The sequence below is a fragment of the Topomyia yanbarensis genome, chromosome 2, assembly GCF_030247195.1.
Source record: "Topomyia yanbarensis strain Yona2022 chromosome 2, ASM3024719v1, whole genome shotgun sequence".
Lineage (NCBI taxonomy): Eukaryota > Metazoa > Arthropoda > Insecta > Diptera > Culicidae > Topomyia > Topomyia yanbarensis.
Window position 1 is genome coordinate 44,771,768 of NC_080671.1, and position 13,029 is coordinate 44,784,796.

The following is a 13,029-nucleotide window of genomic DNA, read 5'->3' on the forward strand; positions in this document are numbered from 1 at the left end:
TACACGTTAGCTCATGCAGAAAGTTCGGTTTTCAAAACAATCTGAAACAACAAAATAGAGATACGACGACACGATCTGGCTTCGATTGATTGCCTATAAAGGGCGAACACGAAATTATTGCGACACATTAAATAGGGCATAACTTGTTTACCATTGGGTAAAAATCAACCAAATTTTGCACACTTTCTCATTGATGTGTATTGTTTACATACTGTCAAACTCGAAGTCGTGTTTTTCGATTCAACGAAAATTGAGCTGAACCAACGCGAGTCGAGAGAACAAATTCTTTCCAAACACCTGGAATTTTCTGACCTGTCGCACCGGCAGTTGGGAAAAATGTTGAACATTCACCATTCAACCGTCTCCAGAGTGTTGAAGCGGTTCCAGGAGCGGTTGACGTTGGACCACGGCAAAGGACCTGGAAGAAAACCGGGACCGGAGAACAAAAAGACGGAGGGAAAGGTGAAGCGGATGATTAAAGCAAATCCCAACGTCTCAAGCCGTGATTTGGCTAAAAAGATCGGCATATCGCAGAGCTACGTCCAGAATGCAAAGAAGAGAGCTGGACTACATACATACAAGGGTACAGAACTTCCCAAACCTCGATGAGCGGCAACAATCGACGGCTAAAACACGGGCACGGAAGCTCTACGAGAAGATGCTGACAAAATATGGCTGCTGTGTGATGGACGACGAAACGTATATAAAAGCCGAATTTAAGAAAATTCCGGGGTTGGAGTTTTTCACCGGCAATAGCAAGTTCTATGTGGACGACAAATTTAAGAAGAAGAAAATGACGAAGTTCGCCTCCAAATATCTCATTCGGAAGGCCATCTGCTCTTGCGGACTGAGGAGTGAGCCTTTCGTGACAAAGGGCACAGTAAATGGCGAGATATACAAATCTGAGTGCCTCGAGAAGCGCCTTTTGCAGTTCTTGCAGCAGCACGACGAAGCTCCGCTATTTTGTCCAGATTTGGCATCATGCCACTATTCTAAAAGTGTCCTGGAGTGGTATGAGGCCAATTCTGTCCATTTTGTTCCAAAGGACATGAATCCGCCAAACTGTTCGGAGCTGCGCCCGGTGGAGCAACACTGGGCAATGATGAAGCGGGAACTTCGGAAGAGCAAGAAGACAGTCAAAGACGAGAAGGACATGTTAAGAAAATGGAAAAAAACTGAGAAACTGGTGCCGGATGACACTGTAAAGACTTTGATGGAGGGCATCAAGCGAAAATGCGTTCAATTTTACACTCAAGGCTCCATCGATTAACTTTTCTTTTGATTTTTGAAGTAAATATATGTATAAAACTACCCTAAAATTTTGGTTTGATTTTAAACATTATAAGAAAATTGGCATGACATTTTCTCAGTACACACAAATTTTAATGTAGTTTAGGTTTCAAATTTACAACATCATGATCTTAACATAAGCATAAGCATAAGAGATCGCCCGTAGTTGCTACTCCGTTATTGACCAGAACCAAATTAGGTTGCAAAATGTTCATTGGAACAACATACTTGGGAATAACATTGTACAATCTATATTGATCCCTGCATGCTGATCAATACCGACGCCGGCCACGTCCGAATGCAGATCTTCTGGGAAAGGAAGGAATGTTAGTCCGATACATGTTGCTACTAGAGACCGAGGAATCCTCTGCATCTCCACATGTATCACGGGAAGGGGAGAGTTGTTAGTAAGTGTGCCAACAGCGTTATCATGTAATAATTGCTCTGGGCAGCCGGCTGCCGAGAATTTGGGAAATTTATCATTTGCTGTATTAATAAGATTAGCAAAATAATCAACTTGAACTCCGGATAGCCGGCTATAAGGAGCACTGCTTATATTTTAAAATAATACTCAATCACGCGACGAATTTTTCCGATTCATCAGACTCTTCCATAGGTGTCGCGGAGTTGATGGTTTGGAAGAAAATAGAGTCTAGGATTCGCTCCAAGCAAGCGATGCGACCTGTAAAGCATAGTTTATTAGGTAGTAGTTTAGTTAGTTTTCGAGAACACGATTGCTCGAAAAAGCATATCTTGTTTAGCTTTTGGTTCTTTTTAAACTCTGGGTACCGAGAGCATCCTATGTTTCCTAAACGAAAGCAATTCCAACTCCACACAGCCGATCGTGGGAGTATTGCTTAGAAAAGCTAATCTTATCTGCGTAATGGACCGGATCACTATTTATTGCGGCATTATTTAGACGAATTTCGCTATTCCTTCTCTACGATATATTTTTGGGTTGCAAACTACCGAGTGATAACACGTTATACAGACAGAGTTATGATAGCTCGAGATGTTGAAAATCAACGAAAGCATTCCCTCTTTTCCATATTGTTTTTGAAATACACATATACGAACGATAATGTCGAACATTGAACGGAAATACAGAGGATCGTTAGCCTGATGCACGGGCCAATAACGGAACTTGAAATTAGATTCATTAAAACAGACGCGGCGAATTTTCGGTACGTATTTACTCGCGATCATCGATACCAGTCAAATCAAAGTCCCATTGGAGCCGACCTCCGAACAACTATTGATTTTTACGGTATTGTCTTCTCGGCTAGATCCGTTCGTACCCTCATTCTGCCACTATCGGCAGAAGGCCGAAAGCACCCAGTCGTCGCCGGTCTAAGGACCAAATGTCATCAATAGACCTAGACTCGCGTGGAGGCATGAGATAGAATTGAAAGCTAACCAATGAACATAACAGCAAAACACTTATTCTTCGTGCTGACATAACTGAAGGTAATTGCCAAGCGGTCCCCGATCCCTCTCGCAAATTGTCAATTCTCAAACCTTATATATGATTGAAGTGATCATTCCACACAAATAAGGCCATGTGTTTTCCCTATGCACATTGAATGCTCTGTGGATCAGTTCCCCCGTTGGTAAAACAAACCCTAAATAAACATAGAAATTAGTTTGCTCACCCCAAAGAAAAGTTGGCCGACCGGTGGATACGTATTCCCTTACAGTGCCGTCACATCAACGTGCACCCAAAATTTACATGCGACAAAATATCTGCAATGCCGAATATAAAAGAATCAAAACCTCTACTCATTTTCAAAGAGTGCTATCGCCAATGAAACATCCAATAAAAAATAGGTGACAAGGGACGCGGACGAAAATAGCTGAGCACCGACCGGCTGGTTTGCCACCTATTTTTCAGGCGAAGAAATTTGGGGCTACACCTAGTAGTCGCTAGTCGCCGGTGAAACGCCACTTATTTGAATATGTCAGTTTTTCTTATTGCAGTATTTTTTCACTTTTCGGATGGAATTTTTTCTCTGAAAACCCATTTTTCACTATTTTTAGAATGTACAGTGTGTTTCCAAATGTTTTCTGTGCACTTTTATTGTCCTTGCATCGGGAATCGACGGCCCGTAATGCGAGGAAGATTTTTTTTCATTTGCTGGAATTCGATTTTCACAAACTGTCACTACTCGCGTCAGTCGAAAATATACCGAAAAATGCTTTTATAGGCCATTTCACTTTGTATAATCGTTAAATTGCACCGTTATTCACACTTTTGATAACCGGGAGGCAGTAAAATGTGCCGAAAATGATGAAAATTAACCGACTCGAAGGGAGCTCTACGAGAGTCAACCGCTCGCGACGAAGATACACACTCGAATCAATTTACAACATCATGATCTTAACATGCGTCAAATTCGCGTGATGCCACAGAACGGTTAATAGTGGCAGAACGCCTGATCAGGCTAAAAATGAGTTCAACTGTTCAATTCAATTTTGAGAAAATTTTTGAATACCCATTACTGTAACTCCCGTCGTAAAGGAATCAATGAATATATTGAATGTGTGGAGTTTTCTGAATCCACAACAGGGCATACGCCGGCCTTGATAATAGGTATGATTTTTCAAGGAAGCGTACGAAGTTTTCTCATATGGTACTCCGAATGACTCATTTCCATCTTGACCGAAATAAAATACACAATAACGCAATCACAAAATGTTAACAACACACTTCAAAGAGAAACTGGGCATAATTGGAATAATTTCTGTCTAGTGGAAAAATCTAGTGGAAACTTCACTTCATAATAGTTTAATTTACTTGCTGAAAAAATCCAGGCAACACACATACAATAGAGTTTAAACAATTAAAACGATAAAAAATCGATCAACGTTAATTAAAATTCTCTCTAATATGGTGAATCATTGTTTAGGGATGCGTTTAACTAGAAGATCCATTTATCACACTCTGCTCAACCTGTCCATAATTCACGCCTCTCGTAATCGAAATCCACGCTGGTAACATGTTCATTGCCCACACGATAATAGGCCAATTCATCCATGGCAGTTGTCGTTGGCGTCTTGCCGAAGTACCAATCGCATAATGATCGTACCCCGTATTTTCATAAAATTTATTATCCTGCGGCAGTGCCATCTCCGAACCCTCTCAATCCTCCCTCACAACCTTGTGGACGAATCTCGATTGACTGCACCGACGCCATTTGGCTTCTGCTAGGAAAGAAGTGATTGTGATATTTATGTGTGAACGACGCAAAATAAACGTTGATAAATTGCCGTTCGATAACCCATGCACGCGGTCAGGACCTTTATCGAATGCCCGCCCCTTGGAGGTCTTTGGTGCCTATGAGAACCTGATATCTGAGATGTGAGACAAGATTTTTCTTCATTAAAATGTACTTTAAATAAAAAATGTTGCAGCCGACGGGACCGGCCCGGCAAAGTAATAATATTCGCTTCGCTTTTACGATGTGCGATAACGGTTTATGTATAGGCAGATCGTTTTTTATACCCAAACTTTTCGCTTCGGGCGGTATGATGAATGGAGAAATTGTTTATGCTGTGCGAAGTAGAGCAATGTGCGTAACACTCTTTGTAGGAACTTTAAATAAAAATGGATGTTTACACTTTCGTTCTCATTAGTGTCGTTGAGGTAGGGTCCAAGTATATGACCATGCCATTTTTTGTTGAACTAAAACATAATTGTATGTATGCATTAGTTGTGAGGAAAATGCTGTAACCAATCCACTGTTCGTTATGGATCACAATCTGGATTCACAGTTCATTTCTTTCTATCTAGATTAGAAAGCAGCTGGGCTAAGCTACTGGTTTAAATAAATTACTACGCCACACTGTTCCATTAGTGGAAAGGTCAATGGAATGCCGTGTGGTTGTGGGCCATTTCGAGGATGATAACAGTCTGTTACATTTCTCCGGGCAAACCATAATGTGGTATCCAGCGGTTAGAAGTATCTCATCCCAAAACAAATCCACTGGATTCCGGCTACCATGCCATAGAGAGCGACAGTAACAGGAGTTCTAAGATAAAGTGCATACAACATTGTATTGAAAATGTAAGATTAGAAGTTTAATTTTTAATGTTTCGGATTTTCATCAGTAACTAGTACCAACTTGGGTCCATTTTGATGATAAGTCCAAGGTAGCACCAAACTGGCACCAGCTAGTTACTAAATCCAAAAAGTCATACGTCTTGAGATGAGGAGAATGAGAAACATTTACAATGGGTTAAGTATTGTGCTCTCACGTACAAGATTTGGTTCCATTTATTTTGTTTTCCTTTTGGAACCCTTCGCTTAGTGCTACGTGTTTCAAACCAAAAGAACAGATTTTACACTTAATTTTTTCCGCTGTAGTCCAGCATTTTTTGCAAATTTTGTCGAGATTTGAACACAAAAAACCATACTTTTAAGGATGTTTAATAATTGAATTTTGGCTAACAGAATCGGACGATTGAATTGATTTAGTCGGCTATTGATAGTATTTCTCCGTATATAGCTCCCTGGAACTTTGGCTACGAAAATGGGTTACATGTTAACTACATTCCTATAAAAAAGTTATCACTAGTAGTTTGGCGAAAGGGTGCATAAAAAATCAAAAAGAAAATCGTTACCGTAAGGATTCGATGATAGGAGTCTCCGTGTCTCCAAGGTGTTACATATAGCCAGCGAACATTGTTCACGCACCCAGGATAGATTCCTACGTGCCAGCTCTGTGACTAACCGGTACACTATGGAAAACCTTGCGTAGAGACTGCTAAGAAAACCTTAACCCTAAAATCAGTTTCTAAAGACGCACCGACCTAACCTAACAGTCGGTGAAATATTTCCGAACAGCCGTCCCTTACTTCGCCCCTGCACGCAGAGGCAACTCCAAAGCCGACAGGCCAATCACAGCAACTAACAGTTTCTGGTTGGCACCACGTGGACAAAGTTTTCCCGGGAACGCTGATTGACTGATTATGCATTGGCATAATAATGGCACGTAGTATCAAAAACAAACTGTTTTTTTTTTAAATAAAATGTACAGTAGAAAACTGGCGGCGAAAACAGCATCCTACTCTGACGAGAGCTCGCCTACTATGAAGAAACAAATTAGAATTCCCGACCGTGAACAGCATGAATCCAGTTCCGATGACGACATGAACGTAAACCACAAGGCGAAAGAAGGCAGACGCACTGATTCTCAGTTCCAACTAATGCGTCATCACCAAGGAAAGAAATCTTAACATATTATAGCAGAAATGGGCTTTCGCTCATTATCGACACAGATGCAAATACTCATCACATCATTTGGAGTAGCTCAGACATCAATCTGAGGTGCTCTGAACGGATTGAGGACATAAGTAGCATAAATCTCCGTATTCTGAATGTGGGAAACCGACCTACTTTTGCGAGATCTGGGAGAGAGGAGGTGTTAGACATAACACTTTGCTCTGAAAGCGTTCCGCATGAGCTGGGAAATTGATAGCTTTTAAATAAAACTTAATCGTCTATCCGATCATAAATAAATGTTGAAACATGTGGTGTGGTAACACATCGTAATTCTATATCTACAAACTGGGAACTGTTTTTGGGGAACTTGGTGCCTAAATTTTTTGGATATTTTCTTTCCCGTGCTACCGCAAAAGGGATTTGATATTTTCAAACATGTCTTGAAAAAGATTATGCTTTCCAGCCTTGCTACCGGGTATATCCCGAAAGCGTGGCGTTAGAATAACTGTTAGATTTATTCCCAAGGGGAGAGAGGATCAAGCTATGAAGAAGCCAAGAGTTTAAGGCCTATTGGAACGTATTGTCGACCATCATATTAGGAACATTAGTTTAGTTGAATATCCACTGCACAAAATGCAACATGCATATCAGTGTAGAAAATCCACAATCAGTCTGATACACGATGTTGTTTACAACATTGAAAAGGCCTTCTCTCTCAAGCAATCTGGATTGGGTGTATTCCTGGATATTGAAGGTGCATTTGACAATGTGTCCTTCCAGTATATACTGTAAGCGATGTGTGGTCATAGGGTATCTGCATGAATCTCAGTTTGGATAAACGCAATGCTTAGTAACCGCATTCTTTTTTCGTCACTGATACAGGCAGCGATAAGAGTATTCCAGCTGTCGTCAGAGTGGCGTTCTGTCACCTTTGCTATGGAACCTAGTTGCCGACAGCCTATTGAGGATACTCAATAAGCTTGGATTTCCAACTTACGGATTTACTGATGATTACCAAATACTAATTACTGGACGTTGCGTCGGAACAATTTTTGACTTAATGCAAAAAGCATTAAGAGTTGTCGAACAGTCGTGTCGACAAGTTATATTATCAGTTAATCCAAACAAAATCTCAATGGTTCTTTTCACGCGCGAATAACAACCGGGGTTCGTCCCTTGAAGTCCTTTGTGTACTGTGTGCAGATCAAGTCAAATACCTTGAAGTTATATTGGATTCCAAACTGAGCTGGTCTGCTCACATTGAGTTTAGAGTAGAGATGGTCGGGTTCGGGTTTTTGGACCCGAAACCCGGACCGGGTTCGGGTTTCGTAAATTTAAACTTCTCGGGTTCGTGTCCGGTTCCGGGTTTTCAAATTCAATTTCTTGGGTTCGGGTCGGGTACGGGCTTTTGAAATTTTAATCTTTCGGGTTCGGGTCGGGTTCGGGTTTTTCGAATTTAGAATTTTCGAATTCGGGTCGGGTTCGGGTTTTTAAACAGATCACACCCAACCATTTCTTGATGCTGTTTGGGTCTACACACAACATCCAGTCTCTTTTTTGTAGTATTAACTTTATTTACTTTACTTCGTGATACGAATGGATGACACATATAACCGTACTAAATTTGCTTACCTTTAAATCGCTAGAATTCGTTATATTTTCTGATGCTCAACTATTGTATTTTTTATTCATGTGTAAAATTTCTTCTCTTCAGATTCGCAAACAGTCCGAATTGTTTTATTTTTTAAACGAGTACTCATGAGAGAACATTCAACAATAAGTGTTTCGCGTCTAAAATCTCTATGCGATTTATTTTTCATGAAAATCATCAATAAACCAAGTCAAAGTAAATTTTTCGGAAAATATATTGGTTCAAGCAAGAAGAATCTACGGAAAGTAGGGGCAATCTATCAACAATATCACTCATATGGTAATGGTATGCTAGCGCCACCATCAAATCAGTGGTACATAAATGAAACAAGTACTTTCTGTCAGATTGTCCCAGGGCTAGGCCGTTGCATGATTCGAATTCCTTCATGAAAATACATGAATTTCCACTATTTTAAGGAATTAATCTTAAAAATATTGTGTGCTGTGTTCAAGCCATGAGCGGATTTCACACCAAAAAATAATGAAATTTAAACGACATGTAAATCAATACGAATGTAAACACACAACGATTGAATCAAACATTTGATTGAAAATTACGTTAAAATCAATTGGAGCATCAAACAGCATACAATTTTGCACTTTCATTCGTATAATATTACATGTCATTCATTTTACAGCAGTATTCGAGTAAAAATACATTGAAGCGCATCGGTTTTCCGTTTAAAGAAACTGTAATTTTCAATGCACGTGTAAAATTATAATAAAATTCGTTGAAGAAAGCACGACAAGCCGTGTGTATTTGTGGTGGAACTTAATTTTACATTTATATTCATGCTCCAAATATGTGCATGAATATAAACTTAAAATTACAAAATATTTTTTTCTGTGTTGTAGAAGTTTGGAGTCGTTCCGGGAACTCCATTGGAGATGTCGAGGCATCTCTACTGGCGCGCATATTGTACTAGATAACGATGTGACTCCAAGAACGCGACAGAGAATCTTGATTGAAACCCTTCGACACAAGTTTAAGTTTGACCGTACCAACCAGTAACGCGGGTGACGTCGTGTAAACTGTCGAATACGGCTTGCCAATTGACAGTGCTTAATGCAATACATGTAATAAATTATACAAAACTACTCTTGCAGGAATAGTTTTCAATAAAAAAAAACTAGAAATTTTGGTTAAGTACGACGCGCAAGGTTGTTTGAATCTGTCATCATTATGCCTCTCGTTTCCCCATGCGTTTCCGATTAAGATATCGACGATTTATAAGTTTCTCAGAACATTACAATTGCGACGTTTAATAATAGTAAATATAAATGCCAGTTATCTCGCCAGTAATTCGTTTTACCATAGATAGATATAACTGGACACGTATGGTGCTGCTTCAGGTTCGAGTGATTCTATAACTATTTTGGATGAGCTTTGGATGATTCTTTTGGATGATCCTTGGATCCAGCTCGGATGCCTAAATTAATCTTCGGGATCTTTGGTAGATTCTCCGTATTAACAAGTCCGGTCAGATCGGGTTTCTCTAACTATAAATTTTCTGGTTCGGGTCGGGTTCGGGTTTTTAAATTTTGAAAATATCGGGTTCGGGTCGGGCTCGGGTTTTACAAAATTTTTATTTTCGGGTTCGGGTCGGGTTCGGTTTTTTGTAATTTTAAAGTGTTCGGGTTCGGGTTTATACAATTTTAATATTTCGGGCTCGGGTTGGGTTCGGGTTTTTCAATTTTCAAGCTTACGGGTTCGGATCGGGTTCAACTTCGAAAAAATTGAAACCCGACCATCTCTAGTTTGGAGTCGAAAAAGAACTTCAGGCGGAATTTCAGGCAAAATTTTGGGCGGAATTTGACGTTAAATTTCACTCGGAATTTCAGGATAAATTCAAGCGAAATGTCGCGCGAAAATTCACACGAAATTTCACGCGGAATTTCAAGAGGAATCCCACGCGGAATTTCAACGCAGAATTTAACGCTAAATTTTAGGCAAAATTTTACACGAAATTTCACGTGAAATTACACGCGAAATTTCACGCGAAACTGCAAGCGAAATTCCACATTACATTTCACTCGAAACTATGGACGCCTTACTTCACGCAAAATTTCACGCGAAATTTCATTCAGAATTTTACGCGAAATTTCACATGAGATTTCACGCGAAATTTCACGCAATATTTCATACGGAATTTGACATGAAATTTCACGCGAAATTTCTCACAAAATGTCATGCGAAATAACAAGCGGCATTTCACGCCAAATTTCTCGTAAAATTTTACGTGGAATTTCACGCGAAGTTTCACGCGGAATTTCGCGTGATATTCCACGCAGAATGGTTATATATGGTGAACATTTTTTTTTCAATTAATATGTACAGTAGAAAACTGACGGTGATAAAAGCATCCTATTCTGACGAGAGCGCAACAACCATCAAGAAAAAAAATTAAAATTCCAGGTCGTGAACAGCATGAAAGCAGTACCGATGGCGACATAGACGTAAACTTCGCATAAAATTCCGCGTGTAATGTCACGTCAAATTCCACATGAAAATCCACGTAAAATTTCACGTGAAATTCCGATTGAATTTTCACGTGACATTTCTCATGAAATTACGCGTGAAATTTCGTACGAAATTTCGCGTAAAATGTCGCGTGAAATTCTGTCTGATATTTTGTATGAAATTACGCGTGAAATTTAGCTTGAAATTCCTTGTGAAATAACACGTAAAATTCCGCCTGAAATTGCGCGTGAAATTTAACATGAAATTTTGCGTGAAATTCAACATGAAATTTCGCGTTAAATTCCGCATGAAATTTAGCGTGAAATTTGAAGTGAAATTCGGCCGAAATGTAGCGTGAAATTCCGCGAGTATTTGTGGAATTTTACGTGAAATTTCGGGCAGAATTTCACGCGGAATTTCACGCAAAATTTCACGCAAAAACTCACGCAGAATTTCAGATGAAATTTCACGCGATATCATGCGGAATTTCACTTGACATTTTACCTAAAATTTTACACGATATTTCAAGCGAAATTTCACGCGGAACTTCACACGAAATTTACCATGAATTTTTACGCCAAGTTTCAGGCGAAATATCACGCGAAATTTCACACGAAAGATCACGCGAAATTTTACGAGAAAGATCACACGATATTTCACACGGCATTTCACGCCAAATTGCACGCAGAATTTCATGCAAAACTTCACGTGAATGTTCGCGTGAAATTTCACGTAAAATTCCACCTCGCGAAATTTCACCTGAAATTTTACGCGGAGCTTCACGCGAAATTTCGCACTGAATTTCATGAGCAATTTCACGCGATATTTCATGCGAAATTTCATGGGACATTTCATGCTAAATTTTGGGTGGAATTTCACTCGACATATCACCAGTAATTTCACGCGGAATGGCACGCCTAATTTCACCCGAAGTTTCAAGCGGATTTTCACGCGAAATTTCACCTGAAATTTTACGCGTGATATCAAATTACGGAATTACGTGAAATTTCAAGTAAAATTCCACGTAAAAGTTCGCGTGAAATACCGCGTGAGATTTCGCGCGAAATTCCGCGTGAAATATCGTGTGAAATAACTCGTTTAATCCCGTTTGAAATTCCACGCAAAACATCGTGTGAAATTTTTCAGTGTGTTTCACGTGAAATTTGGCGTGCAAATCCGCGTGCAATTCCGCGTGAAGTATCGCGGAAAATTTTATGTCGCGTGAAATTTTATATGGGATATCGCGGGAAATTTCGCCTGAAATTCTACGACAATTTTCGCGTAAAAGTCCGCATGAAATTTCACGTATAATTCCACGTGGGATTCCAATTTTGATTTAAAATTTCAGATAAAACTTCACGCGAGCTTTCATGTGAAATTCCACTTTAAATTTCAAGTAAAAGTTCAAGTGAAATTCCGCTTATATTTTCATGTGAAATTTCGCGTGGGATTTCGCTTGCAATTTCGCATGAATTTCCACCTGAAACGTCGCGTGAGATCCCGCGTGAAATTCCGCGCAAAATTTCAAGTGAAATGTCACGCAAAATTTTAGGCGGAATTTCACGCGAAATTATGGGCGAAATTCCATGCAAAATTTCACATGAAAATATAAGCGGAATTTCGCGCGAATTTTAACGTGGAATTTCAAATGTAATGTCACGTGAAATTTCATATGAAAGCTCACGTCAAATTTTACGAGAAATTTTCTGTGGAATTCCGCGTCAAAATCCGCGTGAATTTCCTTGTGAAATATCGCGTGAAATTTCGCCTAAAATACGAATGATATTTCGCGTGAAATTCAGCGTGAAATTGCGCGTCAAATTTCGTTTGAAATTCCGCGTAAAATTTCAGGTGATGTTTCGTGTGAACTTTTGGGGAAAATTTCTTCTAGAATTTCGCATGAAATTCCGCCTGAAATTTCACGAGAGATTTTGCGTGAAAATTCCACGTGAAATTTCACCGTTAATTTCACGCGAAATTCCGCATGAATTTTCACGTGAAATTCCGCGTGAAATTTCGTAACGCGAGGAATTATTTCAGGCAGAATTTCACACGAAGTTTGAGGCGAAATTTACGTGAAATTAAATTGAATATACTTTAAAAATGCTATTTTCTTGAGTTAAAATAAATTATCTTCAGAAACACGTAATTTTTTTTCGAATTGCTTGCAAAGCTATGGATCAAAATTATTCGAATCTATTCATATAAGCAATACCATACTATTCAACACCAGCTATTTAAGATAGCCGGAACAGAAAACACGTCGTGGCTCATAATGTGTGTTAGCATCTGTCCGTAAACTTAGGTTTTCAATTTAACATAAATAAACATAGGTTTTAATTTTAAAATAGCTGAGATAATTTTACGAACGCATTCAAAAGCCTCAAGCAGCAGTTACTTTTGTGG